At 31.7% G+C, this 23,541-nt stretch overlaps 1 protein-coding gene across 3 annotated transcripts in view; it reads left to right on the top strand.

The window, feature by feature from the left end:
- Positions 1-9,681, top strand: part of LOC143199189 (uncharacterized) — an 83,066-nt gene extending 73,385 nt beyond the window's left edge. Inside the window, exons 4-5 of one of the 3 annotated variants that reach the window (XR_013006373.1) lie at positions 9,437-9,494; positions 9,549-9,681. The gene's annotated coding sequence lies outside the window, so the exon portion shown is untranslated. Of the gene's footprint in view, positions 1-9,436 lie in introns of all 3 variants that reach the window. The other 2 variants (XM_076409014.1, XM_076409015.1) reach the window with 2 other exon arrangements.
- The last annotated feature ends 13,860 nt before the right edge of the window (positions 9,682-23,541 follow it).

Below are 23,541 nucleotides of genomic sequence, written 5' to 3'. Positions count from 1 at the left end.
TTGTTCTTTTTTAAAGTTTCGAACGCGATAAAGTATGGCCCACATTTCGAAGAAAATTTGCACGAATCTACAGTAGCGACTATGTGTCGCTCGAACTAATATATGCAGAATTGCTCTTACATTGCTATGAATTCTTTATTATTGTCTTCACATAGATAATCGGTACTGTTAGCTAGGTAGGACAAATTTTACATATAACTATACAATAATACCATTAATGTGGTTATTCAATAAGACAGGTTATAATATTACTATAACTTGGTGTAGGAGCCATAGTGATTTTTATTATTCAGCATTTTACTCTAAGTTTGATGTCTAGGTAGGGGTGTCGGTAGCTGAATAAAATAGCGATATTTCTATATATTATATAAAGAATCTATAAAAATAAGTACCAAGTGTAATGTTAAACGTTTATAACATTAAGTACCAAATATCTGTTGGAAATAATTTTAAGTGTTTTTAATAATATTTAAGAAATATATAGAAATATATATATATATATATATATATATATATATATATATATATATATATATATATATATATAATATATATATTAATTATCGATATTTTTTCGGCATCCTTAACCCAAGGAAATCTAATAATTTAATATAGACAACGTACAGTACTTTATAACGATATATGAATCACCCAACATTGATTACCTCTCTACATAATTGTTATAAATTGGTGAATTTTCTAAATTTTCACTGTAAATATATAGTAAAATCATATCATGATTTGTAAATATTTTTAATTTATTGTTATTTTTAAACCCAGGGTGTAAAATAAAAATTATATATAAGAAAACAATATTAGACATTTCAATAAATTAAATAAATAAAAACAGAGGTCAAAATAATTGATATAACAAATACATATTCAATAAATGACAAAATAAATAAAGCAAATAAGCGTGCGAGCTCTTGATGTCAAGGTGGTCTGGTGACAGTTCTGCTAACATAACAGAATCCTCTCTGATTATCAAATTTTCAATTACATGGGTGAAATTAGAACTATACATGAAAAATAACAAAGATTGGTGATTATAACGACATGCTGATAATGAATGATAATCTCAATAAAAGACGATCATATGGCAGTTAGTAGTACTCGCTAGGGTAAAACTAAAATCTCTAATATATAAATAAATAAATAAGCAACTCTGTTGCTATCGTGCGCTCACCTCTCCAGCTATAATGAACGTGCAATACGTACAAGAGAAAAAGCCAGAGTTATATGTGTATGTATATATATATATATTAATTATCGATATTTTTTCGGCATCCTTAACCCAAGGAAATCTAATAATTTAATATAGACAACGTACAGCACTTTAACGATATATGAACCACCCAATATTTATTACCTCTCTACATAATTGTTATAAATTCTAAATTTTTCTAAATTTTCACTGTATATATATAGTGAAATCATATCATGATGTGTAAATATTTTTATTTTAATGTTATTATACCCAGGGTGTAAAATAAAATTATATATAAGAAAACAATATTAAACATTTTAATAAATTAAATAAATAAAAACAGAGGTCAAAATAATTGATATAACAACTACATACTCAATAAATGACAAAATAAATAAAGCAAATAAGCGTGCGTAAATAAATAAGCAACTCTGTTGCTATCGTGCGTTGACTTCTCCAGCTATAATGAACGTGCAATACGTACAAGAGAAAAAGCCAGAGGCCAAACGTTAGATACGCTGCCACCAAGAGCCATCAACAACAACTTTCGGTGGCATGCTTCAAGTTATCCATCGATCACATCTGCACATCAGTAACTCTGGCCACTTTTGCATTTGTATTTAGTTTATAAAATACTTATAATTTATATTTACAGTTCCAACTATAAAATTATTATCATTAATTTACCATAACATCGATGATTAACATACAACGATTCGAAGAAATAATGAAGTAAGTCACGATAAATGGATAAATAATTAGAGAATATTGAATAGGAAATAATAAATAGACAATAATAAAAGGAAAACAATAAATAAAATTTAGTAAATGAAGACTAATAAATAGAACATAATAAAAGGAGATTTAAAAAATGATAGATAGGAGTTAAAAAGAGAAGACCGAGAAACTTTGTGAACAAAGTCAGCATTTAAATAAAATTAAATTGAATTAAAAAAACGTAGCGACTCTGAGCGTCGCGTCTTTGGGAATGAACTCTTGTGAAGTTCGGACGTCTCTGGGACGTGTTAATATATCACATCTGGCAGATACAAAGAAACATCAACAATATTGTCATTAATTGTAGTTGCTGGGTATTAGCAAGGGCGACCAATTTTACAATTAGAAAGATACGCCAATTCCGCCTGATTCCTTTACATTCTCGTTCAAACTTTTTTTAAAAACACAAAGGATCTAAAGTTAAAAGGTCTGAAATATCACACTGCCAGATGAAATTCCAAATACTATAGATAATCACTCCCTTAAAGTAGTACATACCTTTTTCTGTGTTAAAAAAATATCGAGGAATTATACACAAATAAAACTCATTTTTACAATATTATTTTTATACTATAAATTAGTTAATCATAGCTCTATTTATACACTAAAATCCTTTAAAATTAATTTGCACCCGTTATAAGGCGTATATCATCTTAATTAATTCAGCGAAGGCTATCATAACACTTACAGTGTCACTGATTCGATTCAGCTCGCGGATAATACCCGACCTTGTCTCTAAAAAAATTGGAGAACTCTCCATATTTGTCCACTTGCAAGGAAAAAAACAAAATTTTCAGACACAAACGTGTATAATATCACCATCACGGACCATGATTCAACATCGGTCCAAAAATAACAGCTTCGTCGCTTCTGATACGAACTCATATGTTTATATAATTGTTAATTTTCATGTTAGCGCTCAGTATAGACAATGTCCACGACCGTTTCATTCATAGTTTCGACTCGTGCGTCCGTGAATGAAGCATGGCACGCTTAAAATGTGCAAAAATGTGTAACAGTTAGAAGTTAACGCCCGGTGTAAGCCTCAAATCGTTCCCCCACCATTATATTCCATTTCAATTTCGGATCATTAACGGTGGTCGTAGCGATAAAAAAAATCGGCGAGCCATTTTTCGGGTACGAGCCTTCGAACTCCGGATCGGCCTTTCCGTCCGCGATAATCGACCCGCTGGTACCGTCTTTGTGATTGTGTTAAGTTTGTTTTATTGTTTTATACATCAGCTGGTTTCGGATTAGTGAAGAATGGGATATAATTAATATAAGACTAAAAATTAGTAAGGTAAACTATGGATGACTCTTTATTATATATAGTTTTCATATTTATTTATGTCATAGATTATTTAATAATATAATAAACATAACTACTGAATTCATTAATTAATTATTAAATTAAAAAATAAATAAAAATTAATTTAGATCTAAGAATCTAGTGATTCGCAAGTTATAAAAATTTCAGTCTTTTTTTACTAGCTTACAATGAAAGCATTGAATATGTGCATTATAAATATTTCTTTTGATTGTGGTTATTGAGGTCATTGTAATCTCTTCAATTTTATAAAATTATTAATTGAAACCCAATATTCCACATAGATTTATAGTTTTCGTTTTCTTTTATTCTAAATCATTGTCATAGTTTTGCAAATGATACTTAGTATTGGTAATTTTACTGTGTTATGACTTGGATATGACTTTAGTAATTCATCATATGTCAAGTCCTTTAAAAAGATGTTTGTATATATTATCAAAACTCATTTAGTAGAACAGTGACGATGACCATATTCTACCATTTTAGTCATTGTTTTTTTATTTCTAGATTAGTTAAGGCCATGAATATCTCAAATTTTTTAGTATTTTGTTCCTTATACACTTCAAAGTTTGTCAGATTTTCTTGATTTTTGTATTTTGTATTTCCTGCTGTAATTTCGCTGTGGAAACCCCCACAAACCCAGTTGCCTCTTCCACGTAAAAGTCCTTCACAATTACTTGAAACTTGTGGCGAATATCACTGATTATTTTTCTATCATTAATTCTGATAAATTTAAAATACAACTGACAAATTTCTCATAGAACGGGAGCTTCAATTTTTCCCACATTATGTGGTCGTAATATTAACAATGGCTTGGAACAAATTCATTGAAAAACCTACAGTATTCCATCTGCATAATTGATAACATAAAACGTTATCGATGTTATGCCGGAAGTGGAGTTTGGACCGCTTTTATATAAAAATAAATCATTTAATTTACAGTAATGTTTCGAAGCAGCGACACAGAAAACAATAAAAAAGATCATTCACTGTGGATCAGGTTTTCGATACACTTGTAACGGTTTAGTGTGATCCAGTTGGCCAAATTCAACTAACATAAATCAAACGAATTACGTACCAATCTGTAACAGGACTTGCACAATCATGAAACGTAGTTGTGCTCTCGAAATTATCGTGCTGTAATAGAATACCATTTTTGTTTACCAGCTTTATTCTTAGTCATGCTGCTAACATTTGATCACAATGTACTATCGATAGTGATCAGCTCGCTGTTGTCATGTCTTCAACTGTTATTAATGATTTTGACATAGCGTAAAGATATCAATTCCCATCAGGTGTACTGTTAAATGGATCATTTATTATAGCGATATTAAACATACGAAAAGTTCATTACTATAAAATGGTGTATGCGCAGAGACCTCCGATATAACGTTTAATCCGATCTCTGAAATATGTCAAGGACTGGTAAAATTAAATTGTAATTTATCAGTGCTACGTCCTTTAACTAAATAGTCGCGGTCTATTTTACATTCATAAAATGTTGTTATACCTTCACCATTTCGTCGTCAGTTGAATTTACCACTATCAAAGCCATTCTAATTTGCCAGATAAATATAACCACAATTTCCAAAATTAAAATAGTATCAGTACATTTTTAGGAAATGCTATTTATATTTAATTATACCGTCATAAACTTATCAATTAATGAGCCTGGCTCATGGAGCATTTATGTTGTTTTGAAACACAGTACATTCAGAAGAAAAGACGGTCACAATATTGGCGAACCGTAACGTAATTTATTAAATTGATATCGTAATGTGAATTTACAATACGTTCGGAGAAGTAAATAAAAAACTGTTTTGTCTTCTTGCTTTTGATCCTGAATAAAACTAATATAAAAGAGAGCAGATCCCCTGGATCCATTACAAAAGCAACAATTGAATGGTATTATGAAAAATCGATCACAGTAGATTTCACAGACAAATGGTAAACAATAACAAAGGAAACAGGTTGTGATTTAAATTATTTAGTACTTTATGAGAACGAAAATTAGACTTTTTGAGTTATCCAGTTGTCCTATTGCTGTCACATTGGTGCGATTTATTAAACTTCTTTCTTGTTATGCCACAAAATATTGGATAAATTGGTAAATCTATTTGATTTCATCCTCTAGTTATTCCATAGTTTCGAGCTAATATATGGACTGAAAAGTGCCGGGCCTAACACATAGACGCCACTAGTTTTATTGCATTTACAGTTAACAATAACTTTCAAAACAAATCTGTTTTAATTTAATGGATTTAATTTATTCATAAGTTTGTAAGTTATTGTGTTAGAAACAACAATACAACGTTGGTTTGCTGGCTTGAATCGTGGTCGTACTGACACCGATGATGCAGAACGCAGTGGACGTCCAAATGAGGAACACCAGAAAACATCAACATAACTCACAAAATCGTTTAGAACGATCGAAAAATGAAATTGCGTGAGTTAGCTAACATCGAAAGGATGTCAAAAGTATGTATTGGTTTTATATTGCATGAGCATTTGACTATGATAAAGCTTTGTTCAAAGTAGGTGTCGCGTTTGCTCACCGTTAACCAAAAACAAGAACGTCTTGATGATTCTGAGCAGTGTTTGGCCAAGTAAGACAAAAAATCGTTCTTCAAAAGTGGTACTGAAATGATTGTGTGCTTCTTAATAGAGGTTACGTTGATGGATCAAGCAAGTTTGTGAACAAAAAAACGCGTTTTCTTTGTTACGCCCGGGACTTTTAAGTATTATTGCACTGTATTTTTCAGCCTCTAATAAATTAGTGCATCTTGTTGACTATCACTTGCAGTTTTTCCATAGATATTAGTAGAGATATGCTTGCTATAATAGCTGTATGGTCAGCAAATGCTTCTTTTGTTGCTGACCATACGAGTTTGAGTTATCTCACGAAACTCTTAGATCTTAGAACTTAGATGTTGACAGTATTACCTTAAGCGACGATCTAAACTTTTCTTGGAAAAGATGCGACCTCAGAAATTAACAATTTTTAATTTGCCATTTATTACAGTTTTCACTCACAGAGCAATGTTCAATCAAGTGAGTGGGATAAGTGTCACCTACGTACTTCACTTCTTCATGTGTCTCTAAATGTTGATGATTTATGTTCAATAATAACTGCAATTGCAAAAAGTATACTTTTTATAGCATATGTAACCTTTTATAACCGCTAACTTTTGTTGCTGATGACAAAATTAAGATCGAGTATGAGTCCACTGGCTTAACTGATGTGATGTCATGCTATGTGTAGTCGATGGCTTTTAATTGCCTACTTCCTCTCGCGCTTCTTCCCTTTAGATGGGCTATGAACATGCCCAATGGCACGGTATGTTGATTCTTTTTGACTGGCATATAGCAACAACTCGATAACAAATATCTCCTCCTAGAACTGATAGCATTTTGAACTGCTAACTGAGGAACATTTTTACTTTTCTCTATCATAAGGTTATTTCAATTTTATTGAATTTTATATACCAAACAACACAAAAGATTTACAACTTAAAATCACACCTGGAAAAAGTTTAATTCCAATATAACAACCACTGAACCTGGATAAAGCCAGCAATATAAAATTATAAAATTCAATATTCCAATATCCAAGCAGCCATTATAAAATCTGATTTCGATCCAATTAAGAAAAACGTAAGTAATCTGTCTCATTTTTTATTAATTATTTAATAATTAACAATATATACAATATAATTTTTTTGGTCGAATAAAAGAGTACCTACACAAGATTTCAATTGAAAATGTTATATTAAAACTCTAGTTATGTGTCTTAAAAAATTGATGTGTGATTAGTTTTTCAACTCTCTTTATTTTGTTTTGTTGGAAACGTTTGTTGTGTAAGGTAATTTAATTATTTCTTCAGTGTTTCTTTGAGTTATATCTCTTTTTATCGAGTCATTTTGATATTGAATTCTATTGTTTTAACTCAAGAACTATTCTACGTCCAAAAATTTGAAGAAAAATTAATTTTGTTCTGTGCTCTTAGCAGTGCAGGCTGAATATACACTTTGATAAAATATTTTGGTTTCTTATTGTCAAGCTTCATGTTATTGATAAGGAAAATACGTTCTGACCTATAACATTGCAATTGTTTTCCTAGATATTGATTTCTATTTATGTTTTAATATTTATATAATTTTAACAATATTTTGTTTATTGCTGTGAAACCGTGATCTACAACTCACTTTTCATTACCCATCGTTAAAGGGTCAAAGATATATGAATTCTATATCATAAAATATTTTATAATTTTATTTTTATGGCTCTTAAAACTCAGATATACTAGGAATCCATCTAATTATTTCCTACAACGTATTTATCCATATTTCTGGTAACGTGGAGATACCGTGTCGAAAGAAAGATGTTGGTTTGGCGACGTTTAAATCGTTGAAATCCAAAACAACAATTGGGATATATAGATAAGCATCACCATAGGTTTTTAAAAGTGTATTGTATTAGTACACAATATATTTTATGGATTAAGTAATTCAATCAATTTTATGTAAAGAAATGTCAATACCATCCAATGTAACGGTTATTTTCACCAATATTTCACATTTTCACCAATTATCTGTGTTTGCACACGTGGAATATTTTTATTATGGCTGCCCCTTATTTATTCATAAATATTTGTTAGCAACTTTATGTGAAAAATAGATTTTGCATATCAGTTATCTTCAGAGTTTACTGCTCGACATGGAATCAAATTTATTTAAAATAATTTTGTGACAGATTCTACCAACTCGCAATTACACTACGTGATATATTAATACAACACAATCCTTGAAAGAAATGCTAATCCTTACTGATTCCCGAAATGTTCTCGAATATTTCCTGAAATAGAAGTTCAACTACCCCCTGGTCACCGACTCACTGTCAATCATCCGCATCCGCTATCTGAATGGGATCGGGTCAAGTTTACTGTGGATCCGTTCTCATGTTGGTATACTGGGAAATGAGCGCGAGGATAGTGCTGCTAAATTGGCAGCCTCCTCTCTCCTTCCCATCACAAATATTTGTATCCATACTGGCCTTATCTCATTCGTTTCTTGTTTCATTAAGAATGTAGTACGACGTCGTTGGGCACAGGAGGCCAACAAACATAGACTCCTTGAAGTTAAAGCCGATGTTTTTCTCCCCTCTTCGCGTTGCTTCCCTTCGTCACCATGCCGTAGCCCTAAATCGACTGAGATTGGGTCACTGTCGTTTCTCGCACGGTCACTTGATGGCTTCAAGTCCGTCTCAACATGCCCTTATTTCAACCTACCACATAACTGAACGACTGTCCACGGCTCACCCACATTAGAGCTATGTATGGGCTGCAAAATTCTAGAAATGCCTTAACAGGAGAAAATACAGACATACTCCTCAGATTTCTATAAGAAATCGATTTTCTCCATAGATTCTAGCCTATGCTAAGTTAAGTGTCACGAACGAAATAACCATTACCACTTCAGTATGGGTGCTAATGTGTGAATAGAGCCTCTACTTCGTTGTGGTTGGGTTTGCAGTTTTGTATTTGTGTCCATTTTTAATTGTGTATACACTTTTTATACTCTTAGCCACCCTGTTTGTGTTATTAATTTTATTTATTTATTAATTTACTATTTTACATATACAATCTATATCTCTGTGCCCTGTCGCCTTTATTTCAACACTGCACTGTTGTAAATTCTAATTTTCGAAATTACAAGTCTCTTTTCAGGCATTGGTACTTCTCTAACAGCTGTCAAAATGTTTTCATCGAACAACAAAATTATCCTGAAACTCTATAGCTTTTAAAAGAGCTTTCAATTATTTACGTTACTTTAACCAAAAACAATTTCCCAATAAAATCGAATTTTTAAACGGTTTTTCTCGTGTCTGTCTAACGAAATCCTATCTACCGGCTGAACAGCTTCAGTGACGCCAGATTGGTTTGGTAAGAACATGATAAGAGACTAAATCAAATGAAAATGGCTGACGTCATCGGCTAATTATTTTAAAAGATAAGGAGAAATTTAAGAGATTTAAAATCCACTTTGTTATTTCCTTGCGTAACCGACAACTAGAAAAAAATCGTACGCTTTCCTGACATAATGTTTGACGTTGCCTTGTTTTTTCAGGTTCTACAGAAAGAAGATAAGCTAATTGTGTTTGAATATAAGTTGCAGTATTACTCACGTAAGTTTCATTGGTACTTTTAAGTTGATAAATTGATAATTCACTTATTTTAAGTAACAGAATTTAGGAGTTAAGCTAAGAAGGATTTATATTATTTTCGAGGGCGCACACTGTTGGCTAGCTATTGGTGTATTTTTCTGTTATTGATACTCATTGATAGTTTTTATATAAAGAATTATATAAGATAATTTAGCTAAGATAAATTTGGTGTTTAGGAATTAACCTTCTATACTTATATTATATTCGAACACGTATACGGAGTTTTACATTATTGTAGACTCATTGACAGATCTTTATATGCAGAAATATAATTTTTGGACTCTTTTTGTTTATTACTTATTCTTAATTTAGTTTATGTTTTCTTTAATAATTGTTTTCATATTTTATATTTACTTTCCTAAACATACCTTACATACAAGTAGAGTGGTATTCAACCAGTCCATTTAGCATCAAATCATCATGACCATAGCTTGTACCCACAAAAGTCAGACAAAGGAGACAAATATTCTTCATTTATGCTGCAGTATTTCTTGGTAGGTGATGGTTACCTCCTCAATAATTGTCGCATCCTAATGGAATTATTTCATTCTTAACTCAGTCTCTGAAACAGAGTGTAGAATTTGCTTTAAGCGTTACATTTGGATGGATTCACTTAGCAATGTAGCAGTGGTCTCGAAGCTATATAGGAAATTTCTCTAGGTAAGTATTCGGAAACAGTTTTCTCGAATCTTTTACATACTTATTTCTCCACAGATTTAACAATTCGCTTTTTTATATTTTAACTGATCATTATTATTTACAGAAATAATTACGGTTAACGAAAAAGAAAGGAAAGGAAGTCTTATAATAGTCATCACAGTTAATCTCTAAATCTTTAACATAATTTACTTCACTTACTAACTTCACCAATCTTCCATTATACTGTTATGGATATTAATGGTCCATCATATATCTATTAATTGTGAAATATTCATAGTAATGTATTAAATTAATTATTCACTTAAAAATTACGTCACGCTGTGTCATAATGTTTACGAAATCATATTATATTACTTAAAGGGAAATTATGTATTTCTTGTTACCTTATCAGTTTATTTTTATTTCATAACTATATAAGTTTATCGATATGTAGATAAGTTAACGTATGACTAACTGATTTGTCTAACTGGTTGTAGTTTGATTGGTTTGTCGCTCCATAGTAAGGCCATTGATTTAAATGAAGTTTCCGTTACAGGACCTTGGAGATGACTAGAATTGAAAACTGCCACTGACTCTACCGCCACTTATACGAAACTGGTTTTCACAGTGATTTGACAGATTTTTTCATTCTGAGATCATTGTGAAAGCTGATTTCGTTGAGTTTTCGTCAAGATTGGAAGCCATCTAGCTCTAGAAGGAACAGGTATACCGTGGAAATGGTGTAAATCATCTCTTATGCCTTAGTCACCTTTACTAGTTTTAATTTTATTTCTTTTCTAGAAAATATTTTTGTATGATTTTATAATGTTAATAAATATTTTTAAAAAAGGATTTTTGTTTTATTTTATTTATAATTTTATTTTTCCACCAGGGTACCAACAAATATACCTAAACTTATGAACATAGTTTAGATGATATTATCTTTAGGCTTAGTGAAAAGTTTCCTTCCCGTTTTTTTTTAAACGGGAGCAAAAAATCTGGCATGTTTGGCACCGTTAAAGCTTATATCGAAGATGAATATAATCAAACAAAACGAAAAACGCCTAAATCAAGCAACCAGGAATAACTGTCAGATCGGTGACATAAAATATATACATATATATATATATATATATATATATATATATATATATATATATATATATATATATATAGAATAGTATAGTCACATAAGAAGCCAATTTGTCAGAGAAAACAAATTAATGTGTCCGCTTTAGCGGAAGGTATATCAGCTGTGAAAGAAAAACTCGATATAAGCGAAAATTTCATCCCAACGTAGATTACCAAAATTCAAGAATAATAAGATTTCCGTTTTCTTCGCTTACAAGATATTTAAATTTTCGAAATCAGCTTTTGATTTAATTTGATGTCTGGTAAAAAAAAGGAAAAAATGTTCTTGGACTTCTTGGACCTATTAATTAAGGACTGTTATTAATTGAAAAGGTACGGGAGACATACTGTATATCACTGTACTAGAGGTAATTCTAGAGATTGTAAACTAACTAAAGATAAATTATATGCAAGAGTGGGATTATTATTTTAATCAGCCTCGTGTATTTATTATTGTTGTAATATATGCTTTACGTGAGAAATATGGATAGAAGATAAGGATTATATGTATACATAAAGGAAGTAATGAAAATATGCAGGAGTTAAAAGGAAACTAACTACATAATTTCAATAGATGTAGCACATAGGGCAAATTAAAGAAATTATGAATTATTAACACTACATTCGTAAACATTTTAAAGCACTGATAAATATTAAGATGTCTACCGATTATTGCAATAAGATATATGATTATAAGACACTTTATTTGTTGAACCTTGTATCAATTATTTTGATTATTTACTGTATACACTTAAGTTTTGGAAAATCAATAGTTAACTCACAATCGGTAAATACATTCCTTAATAGACATACCTAAATTGTAAAAAATAAATTATACCTAATTCTGTTCGTTATTGTTTTAATATGCATTCTAAAGCCAAATATCAATTTCAAACTTGTTTTATTCATATATTCTCTGTTTTAATATACATACATGTATTATTTGATTTTCTACACTTACGTTTATAACATAAAAGTAAAGACAGACCATGTACACTTATATTTGATGCTGTGAAGTTGTTACAGTAATCTTATTTATGATACTTTGTTATATTGTTCATTGACAAAGTAATTTACACTTATTAATACTCTGTTGATTATTGAAATTTAATGGAAATTATATGTAATAAAATGCAATTTAAATATATTAGTGAGTGTTAGTTCTTGAGATAGTTTGCATATGTTTTATTATACAGACATTAATTATTTTAGTTAATGTTATGTATCAAATAAAATTCTGATGTTATATTGAAAATACGATAAAAATAAGTTTTAGTAACCTATCATTCTTAAATTAGTCCTTTTATTTGTATAATGAGAGAAAGATGATTTAATACTCTGTGGTCGAATTTCGATCACAGGGCGCTCACTAGTGAACATAATTTATGTATTGTAGTGCTACAGATATCATCAATCCTTGGCAGGTTCTTAGAGAACTTCAAGAATATACCTCTTGTTTCAACCAATGTGTGATAGAATTTCAAATATTCTTCATCAAAAATCTTCACCGTGATACTTAAAGCTGCGATCTTTTTGGTCGTCAATAATATTAACCTTATATTATTCAAATTGGCTCGCGATTAATTTGATTGAATTAATTATTTCGTACTCGCACACAGCTAATGGATAATGACAATGACTAATATTTACACTCATCAATAAAATACTCGACAATTGCGAGTGGATTCCAGATCAAATTATTGTATTACTATTCGCAATTCTCCGATTATCAACTAATCAAAAAATTAAATCTCTGAAATGTCAATTGCTGATAGAAACTCTGTGGAGGATCATGATCGTAGAGCTACATGAAGAACTACTTCCATCGTTTGCCCTAATAATTTAGTACTAACGCTCAATTTCCTAAGTTTCAATATATAAAACATGGGCTGAAAAATCCCAAACGTAACAAAGAAAACGCGTTATTTGTTCAAATCGCGGCTTTATTCATCAACGTAATTTCCATCAAGAGCCACACAATCGTTCCAGCGGTGCTCTAACATTTCAATACAACTTTTATAGAACGATTTATCTTTTGTCTCTAAATAGGCCCCAGTTTCAGCGATAACCTCTTCATTGGTGCGGAATTTCTTACCGGTGTGCATTTTTTGAGGCCTGCGAACAGCCAGTAGTCGCTAGGGGCCAAATCTAGCGAATACGGTGAATGTGGGAGCAATTCGAAATTCATTCATGCAGTTTTGCCATTGTTTTAATTGGCTTGTGACACGGTGCCTTGTCTTGATGAAACAATTTTTTTCTTGCCATATGCGATTGCTTCTTTACAATTTCGGGCTTCAAACGCTCCAATTAGATTTCCCCTCCAATATATTCGATGAATATTACACCATGCAAATCCCATAATATCGAGGCCATAACCTTTCCAGCCGATTGTTGTGCTTTCAGGCGTTTTGGACGAAGTTCACCAGTTGCTATCTACTCGGATAATTTTGATTGCGGAGTGAAGTGATGGATCCATATTTGATCCATTGTCACATATTAACACACGCTGCTCAGAATCATCAACAGGTTCTTGTTTTTGGTGCACAGTGAACAAACGCGGCACCCACTTTGAACATAGCTTTCTCATAGTGAAATGCTCATGCAATATAAAAGCAGTACGTTCTTTTGGTATCTTTACGATATTCTCTACCTCATGCACTTTTCAATCATTTAAAACAATTTTGTGTGTTTTTTTTTGTTTTCTGTTGTTACCACCTCATTTTGGGCGTCCACTGCGTTCAGCGTCTTAGGTGTCTATACGGGCACGTTTAAAGTCAGCAAACCAACTTTTTATTGATATTTCTGATGGAGTGGAGTTCTAATAAAACTTTTTAAGCCAGTGCTTCGCTTGAACGGTATATTTCCCATCAAGAAGTAATGTATAATTAAAACACGATGTTTTTTTTTATTCATTGTTTTGAAAATAACAAAAGTAGTGTAACTCTTAGCATAATAACTGATAAACTTATGAGTAGAATATCATGAAATTTTAACGGCTTTCTCTTTAAGGATAGTGCTAGCTGAAAAGCGGTTAATGCAGAAAACTAGCGGCATCTGTGTGTTCGGGACTTTCCAGCCCATGTGTTATATCGTATAATATATATATTTCAAATCTCCAGCCACATAAATTCTAGGAGACTTCTCTTTCTAGTTTTGATTTTTGTCTAACATATAACTGTTTTAATTTCGCTAATTACTCGAGATCGATTTGTTTTGCTTGTTGACAATTCTTGTACCATTTGTAGATATTCGTCGAATATTCAGGACTGCATTTCATATTGAGCTGGTGACTACGCTTAACAGTAAATTCAAAAATTGTTTCAGATATTTGGTGTTCTACTTCAATATCTGTAACAGGTCAATTGAAAAGGCCTACCATAGTAAATCAAATTTTTAAAGTCCTTGATGCAAAATTAGTTTTCTTATTCAACATAATTCCCTTCAAGGGTGGTACAGTGGTTATAGCGATCCCCCTACTTTTCGATACCATTTTTGTAGTACGATTTGTCATTTGCTTCAATATAGGCCTTGAGTTTCGTCGATCACCTTTTCATTCGACGAAAATTTCTTCCCAGCGAGAATTCTTTAGAGATCTGAGGCCAGGAAATAGTCTCTGGGGGCCAGTTCTGGAGAATGCGGTGGATGAGGAAGCAATTCGAAGCCCAATTCATGGATTTTTGCCATTGTTTTCACTGACTTGTGACACGGTGCATTATCTTGATGAAGCAGCACTTTATTTTTCTTCAAATGCGGCCGTTTTACAGCGATTTCGTCCTTCAAACGGTCCATTAACAATATGTAATAATCGTTGTTGATGGTACTTCCTTTTTCAAGGTAGTAAATGAAAATTATTCCATGCGCATCCCAAAATACAGACGCCATAACCTTACCAACTGACTGTTGCGTTTTTCCACGCTTTGGGGCGGGTTCATCGTGTGCAGTCCACTTGGATGACTATCGATTAGACTTTGGAGTGAAGCGGTGGAGCCATGTTTCATCCATTGTTACATATCGACACAAAAACTCGGGATTATTACGCTTGATCACCTTCAAACACTGCTTCGAATCATCAACTCGTCGTTGTCTTTGGTCAAAAGTGAGCTCGCGCGTCACCCACTTTGCACAGAGCTTTCTCATACCCAAATTTTCGTGAATAATATGATGTACACGCTCAGTTGATATTTTTAAAGTGTCCGCTATTTCATTCAATTTCAATATGCGGTCATTCAAAATCATTTTGTGGATTCGTTCACTGTCTTCGGTGCTCATTTCACCACCTTTAAACTTAGCATACCAATGCTTTATGGTTGATTTTCCTGGGGCAGGGTCCGGAAACTCGACATCAAGCCAAGTTTTTGTTTCAACTGTATTTTTCCCTTCAAAAAGCTATATTTTATCAACACGCGAAATTCCTTTTTATCCATTTTTTTCACAATAACAAAAGTTGCTTCGCTCAAAATGCTATGATTCACAAACTAGTAATCCGATAGCTGTCAAATTTATACACGCATCTCTTGAGGGCTAACTAAAAAACATATGGATTTAATTCTAGTAGCGTCATCTAAACATTTACTACCAACCGACCTGATTAATAGACACATAGAATAATTTTTAGAATAGCATAGGATAGTAATTAGCACTAGTTGATAAGTTTGATTTGAGTTTGTAAGAGATCACTTAATGAAGCGGTCTTCTAAATGTCAATTTATAATATAAAAAATTAGAAGGTATATTTATTAGTGTAGATTTGATACCGATCATCTCAATGTCTGATCTTAATGTAGCAGACGTAGATTCAATACAGCTGTTTCCGGTTATAAGAACGGTGCGGATTAATGATTTTTACAGATAATTTTATTATCTTTATAGAATTTATGTTTATTTGCTTATAAATACACTCTAAGCTACTTATATAAACAGACATGTAGTGCGCGTTAGCTTTATTTAAACGACATTCAAACGACTCCTGTCAACATAACGAATTATAGACGAAAATTTTCGTTATAAAAAGATATTTTGAATACGTTAAGATGTTTGTGTAACGAACTAAAAACTTTAATTTATGTAATAACAGAAACGAGCTTCAATGAGAATTCGGGGAAACAAACAAATATTCAAAGCATATCCATGATTGTTCCAGTTCAAACAATCTATAAACGTTATTACCTTAAAATAAAAGCTCAATTCCTCAAAAAGGACCACCGCTATAATTTCAATTTGACTAATTCGATTGTCAAGATATTTCTTAGTAAGCATGTTAAAAACTTTACCCGTTTGCGTCACCAGAGGGCGCAACATTGGAATATTAATTTATTTTTATTCCTTTAGTCTCCTTTATACCAACGAGGGTTTATCTAGACTGGACCTACTGTTTAACGTGGGCTCCGAACCACGGTCCTTGGCAATAAGCCTACTCCGATTGACCAGGGACCCACTTAGAGACAATCACAGAAAACATCCGGCCTCACCCAGACTGGTTACTGGCGTGACTCATTGTCGAATTTTCCACCGTTGCCTATAATGACATTTACAATTACAATCACAAACATAAAATACATCCATATCCCAACAGGACTCCAACCCGCGACTATCGCAACAGTAGGAGGATCCTCTTGTTGCCTGGCCACTATTTCTTATATGTATATCATGGGGCACTATTAATATTATATGTACACCTAATTGCTACTTCTATTATTACATTGTCTGGGTTGAACTCAGTGGTTGTAGTAGACTAGGTCAGCAAAATTACGGTTCAGTTATGAAAGATCCACAGTATTACGGTTAGGCTATGTGACAATTGTAATCAGTAATCTCTCAGATTCCAGTCCTCATACGAAACAAAATTCCTTCAATTTTATAAAAATTAATGCGTTTATTAGATTGGTTATTTGGTTTCAGTTATGTCATCATGAACTTCGAATATTGTTTACCAAACTCATAACTGTTGACAATCGCCCATAACCACTCTAAAGTCTAAACCAACATCTAAAGTCAAATAAATGACAGGGAAATTTAAAAATGAATTTTTACTCAACACTGTGTATGTAAAGTATGTTATATATGTATTTACGTTGACAGATCCATATCAATTTCATTACTAGTATTGGGAACTATCGACTGAAAACAGTCCAAACAGTCGATAGTCGCAAAACAGTCGATACTAAAAAAACCAGCACCTGAAAATAGTAATTTAATTTAATTACTATTTTCTGTCAAATGCACGGTTCGACTATTTTTTTCAATTCGTGAAGTACGGAGAGAATTGTTTGAAGCAGTTAATTTAAATGTACTTATATTTTCCAACGGTAGTATAAGCGAGACAGAGATGTACCTCCTCTACGTACTAACTTCAAAAAAGAAAAAAATAATTACTGAACACTATTAGCCTGCAATTTATAATTTTAATTTAAACGAAGTAGAATTCCTTTTATACTAGCATGTTCTGCGGATTTGTAAAAAGGAATGGAATATTTCCATGGAATGGAATAATACCACATAAATGTTATATCGTATATTATTATGTTAATTGCTATTTTTAAATATTCCACTATAATAAATACACAATACAATAGAATTTAAACAAAACCTAAAACTAAAGATGTACAATAACCATAAATACTAATTAAAAATTAAACATATACCTAATCAAAGAAAATAAACTAATCCATGACATGACAATTAAAAATGATCGCACATTAACTACTAGAGCTTTTTTAAATAACGTAAATGCTTTATTTATTATTGAATGGAAATATTTTTTAACAGTAATCGAGAGAGTAATCGAAATATTACCTATTATTGCCATAAAAACCGTTAAAAGTATTTTACTATATATTATTCCCAATTGTAATCTTTTTAATTACTTTACTTTACTTATTTAATTATTTTACCATTACATTAACAATCTTGAAAAATATCGTCCTAAAATGCTGTTATATTAATATACAATATATTGTGCAAACTACCAAAAAATCATAAAACTACATATATTACAACTAAATCTATGTAAGCATAAATTGGGTACATTTTTGTCCAGGTCGCGGCTAGGACGATAGAGCCAGAACCTTTGAAAATCAGTTGAATGAAACTAGTAGAACCAAAAATAGTAACTAAAAGCACACTACTAAAACAAACGATAGTAACAAAATCAGTCGGATCGAAAATAGCAACTGCAAACAACCGACTGGAACAGTCGATAGTAAAAGGTAGTCAATTACTAAACAGTCGATAGTCAGTTTCAGTCGATAGTTTTCAACGCTACTCATTACCTATATTGTGCATTAACAAGTTTGTATACATATGTACATTTAATAAATCTATAATAGGAGTGAAAGTATACTGACACTGTTGCAGTTAATATTGCTGAAGTTTGCCAAAGGTTCGAGGAGTATTGAAAGTACATGGAGGCTACCAGATCAATTCAAGAATTCAGACCCCAGAGGTGGGGTGGAAATAATTCTTGGGCAATTAATAAATGGATATAAAATCACATGTATATAATTATTCCTTTTCAATTCTCAGTCATATTTTAACCTGAACAAGGAAAAATGTGGCGCCATTCACAGGAAATACTGTGTTAGCTTTACAATTAGAAGTGAAAAATTTATTGGACTGAGTTTCCATTTCCAAACCATGAATTAGTCTGTTTTGTGTCATCACGATGTCTGCAATTCGAAATGATGTGTTTTGTCCAGAATATATGGGTAGAGAACACTCCATCTTCAATCATGATAAAATTATACCTACATATGGAGGTCTTGATATTCAACTTTAATAATCCGAACTTTCTCCCGTCCGACTCCCATTTGTTCTGGTCTTTAAAATCTCCATGGCATAAAGCTGGCCTCATGCCAATAGGTTTATGAAAATCATTTGTTTCAGTTTTTTAAAAAGATGGTAAAAGGACTAGAAAGAGAATTCCTTTTTTCCCAATCTATTTGATGCTGTTACCATACTGTTTTGACCATCTCCGTACAAAACAAAGTTTTATCTAAACTTTTATTTAAATATTATTTAAAGTCACTTAATGAATTGTTTTAAGTACAAATTCAGTTAAGTCAAACGAAATGAATATCTTGAGAAGGTATTATCTTAGCCTGTTTAGTCTTTTAGTTTCACTAATTTTCCTAAAATAAACATATAAATATACTGGTCAACTAAGTTTTATTTCCTTCTCCATGAAGTTAATGAAATATTCGTCTATAAAAAATGAAAACATCATATACAAACCAATTAAATCGAAGTCTCATTTGTTCTACTTTAATGCTCATGTGTACAAGGAGCCTACCATATTATATACTATATGTTAGTAAAAGTCGCCAATTTTAATTTCATTTCTTTTTTACATCTATTCTTCTGCATTTCTAAACTACCTTTAGTTTCTGTAATTTTCATAAACAGTTTCTTTCTGGAAATTAGTACAGCCAAAATTTTGAAAAATATTACACATTCTTGTTCATATATTTCTATTATAAACTTTTTTGTTTTGTGTATATGTTTTTGTGAGTACTGATCTAGACTTTTGTACATTTGACTTCGTGAAGGTAGGCTATATTATATAGGTATTATAAGACAATATTGGTAAAAATTACTGATATATAACATATTTTTTAAGTTAACAATTTATCTAATTTTGTTTAATTAAATTTAATCTTTTCATTTTGGTGAAGGAATTTTTCTATTATTTGCGACAAAATGGTGGAGTTTCCCAAAACACTTAATATTATATAATTTATAATATATTTAGTGATCTTTGAAACCTATTAACACATTCTAATTAGTAATACTTTCACTTAGGTTTGAAATCATTTAACACAAAAAATAATATAGGTCCAGAGCGTTAATTAAATTAGTTCTAATATGTGAAGGGTTTTTCACACTCCATTTTGCAAATGACTATTGACTCAAACGACCTGAAAATACGTATAACAAAGTATCCTTTTAATAACGTCTAAGATGTTTAACTAAAAATGTTTTCAACATGCGGGTTTTAACAATATAATGTTTTATTAAGTAGAAAAATTAAAAAGAAAGTTATTCTATATTATTATTATATATTTATTCTATATTATGAAAATTCATTCACCTTTCTGTCATGAACTTTATTTGTTTTATTAATAATCTCAGTCTGGAAAGTCACGGAAAATTGTATATTAATCTGCTATTTCTCATTATCTCAATATATAACTATCCTGAGACTTATATATTTAACATTTTTTAAAATATTGTTAAATTGCATTACAATGAATATGGAGAAGGAAATTTCGAAAGTCAAATTTATACACTAGTCAAAAACACATAGAGCTAATTAACATAAATATATATAGTATTTATTTATGAAATGCATGATTTAATAAAATCGGATATCATTATTTCAATACTTATATACATTATACTACATACGTATATAAAATAGGTTATTAGCAGATTACTAGAAAATGGCGAAGGCGACGATAACTATTTTTGAAAAAATCGAAAATATATTGCTTTCCGAAATTCCCAACCACTAAAACACCGCATGGTACAAACAAATCGATTTTTAGAGGGTTGTAAAATAGTTTTAATTGCTCGCTGATAATAAGGTCTGGGCAATGTTTATTCGAAACTACTACTATAGGCCGTAATCTGAGGAAGTCGAAACACGTAAATTCAGCCCCATAAAACAGATTTTACTTGTCGAACGTCGCCTGTTCGGCCGTTTAATTTTTTATGTTTCTCTTGTCGTTGATTGAAAGGGAAACTTAACATTTCTATCCCCTAATGGCTTTTCGTAGTTAAATAAATGTAATTCCATTTTGTAACGTATCTTAAGGTTACTAGGATTTTAAAACACATTAAGCAAAAAATAAAAAGGGAATAATATGTTAACTTAATAAATTGTTGTTGTATAAGGAAATTCTTAAATTGATATAGAATACAGTTATGTGAATGTTCCGTCAAAAATAATATAAATAAAATACAAGCTTTTTAGAACAAAGTACTAGGTAGTAGGTAGTATAGATACACGGAGATAATATGACATGATATGATTACTTGAAAAATATATACTGTAGAAAAAAGTGTAGTACTGTCTACAAAAATGCCTTCGTGTTGGACAAACTCAAATAGAAGAAAAAATTAACAATTTGGTAATTTACTTGAACGGTGATGCTGATATTGAAAGTGGCAGTGACTGAATGACCCTTTTTTGCTGTGGGCTGATGGCCCAATGCTGACAATTACCAACAGAGAGTGATAAGAGGGGAAACAACTAAAGATAAGTATAATTAATAGATAACTGTAGAAAATCGTATTTTAGAATGTGAAAGATGTGTGTGTAATTTTTCAGAATATACATGAGCATTAGGTTAAATTTTATGAGGAAAGAATTAATACTAACTGTTTTGCAGATATGGGAAATGCGATAGAAAGAATGCATTTGTTAAATATGCAGTAACAAAAGAAACTAGGGAGACATGAACAAAGGAAACAAGACCTAAATGTAAAAAGATAAATATGCCCTCTAATGAAAGTAAAATACATTTCTTTGATTGAAGTGATTTGAGGTGGATTGTATAAAACGCGCCCAGAATTTTACCTCAACTATAACCTACAATCTATTGTTGCTTCAAAAATAGGCCTCAGTTTCGGCGATCACCTCGATCATTATTCGACCAAAATTTCTTCCCATCGAGCATTATTTTGAGATCTGAGAACAGGAAATAGTCGCTGGGGGGCAGATCCGGAGAATACGGTGAATGAGGAAGCAATTCGAAGCCCAATTCATGGATTTTTGCCATCGTTTTCACTGACTTATGACACGGTGCATTGTATTGATGATACAGCACTTTCTTTTTCTTCAAATGCGACCGTTTTCGGTGATTTCGTCCTTCAAACGGTCCAATAATGCTATGTAATAGTCGCTGTTGATGGTCCTCCCTTTTGCAAGGTAGTAAATGAAAATTATTCCATGCGTATTCCAAAATACAGACGCCATAACCTTGACAGCCGACTGTTTTCCCACGCTTTGGAGCGGGTTCATCGAGTCCACTCGGATGACTGTCGATTAGACTTCGAAGTGAAATGATGCAGCAATGTTTCTTCCATTGTCACATATCGACGCAAACACTCGGGTTTATTATGCTTGACCATCTTCAAACACTGCTCCGAATCATCAACTCGTCGTTGTTTTTGGTCAAAAGTGAGCTCGCGCGGCACCCACTTTGCACTGAGCTTTCTCATACCCAAATATTCGTGAATAGATGTACATGTTCAGTTGATATCTTTAGAGTGTCTGCTATTTCATTCAACATTCAATTTCATGTTTTCGTCGGTAATAAGCTCTTTTCATCATTTCGCCACGTCTAAACTTAGCATACCAGTCCTTGATGGTTGATTATCCTGGCGCAGTGTCCGGAAACTCGGCATCAAGCCAAGTTTTTGCTTCAACTGTTTTTTTTTTCGATTCAAAAAGCAATATTTTATCAACACGCGAAATTCCTTTTTATCCATTTTTTACAATAACAAACGTTTCTTCACTCAAAATGCTATAATTCACAAACAAATGATCCTCCGACAGCTGTCAAATTTATATACGCATCTTTTGAGGGTTAGCGCTAACTAAAAAACATATGGGTTCAATTCTAGTAGCGCCTTCTATGTGTCAGGCCGGGGAGTTTTCAATTGACCTGTTAAATATGTTTTCACTGATTTTGCAACATTATTATCTCAAACGGATATTTACGTTTTTCTCTAAATAATCCCAAATTAGTCAGACTAACAACAACTAAAACAATGATTGATAAAATAACTTAAAAATGACTTCTGTATATAACGTAATAACGCTGCTAAAATTATTTAAAATGTTGAATAAGTATATATTTTGTAATGTTCGTTAATAATTGGCTCCGTGATGACGACATTGTGTTTACTAATGATATAGTTGTCTCGGGTATCCGTCATATTATTTGATTTTTCATCCAAATACTGAGAAAACGGCAGATGGATCGGCATCAGCGATACTGAAAGTTGACAGCCAGTTAAAACATACATATGTGACATCATTCCCATGACATCAAAACCTGCATGATCTTTCTCATAAAAAAATCCAATGGATAGCTTCTCAAACTCAAGAGATACATTTCTAAATATCCCAGCTATGAGCTATGATGAAAGGCATTGATATAGTTCTAATTCTAGGTTCAATTTTACACTTTTGCCTTTTTTAACCGACTTCAAAAAAGGAGGAGGTTCTATGTTC

Source organism: Rhynchophorus ferrugineus, unplaced genomic scaffold, assembly GCF_030347505.1.
Source record: "Rhynchophorus ferrugineus isolate W39M unplaced genomic scaffold, kcgeb_rfMv2 rfM6, whole genome shotgun sequence".
Classification (NCBI taxonomy): Eukaryota; Metazoa; Arthropoda; class Insecta; order Coleoptera; family Curculionidae; genus Rhynchophorus; species Rhynchophorus ferrugineus.
This window is presented reverse-complemented; position numbering and strand designations above follow the sequence as displayed.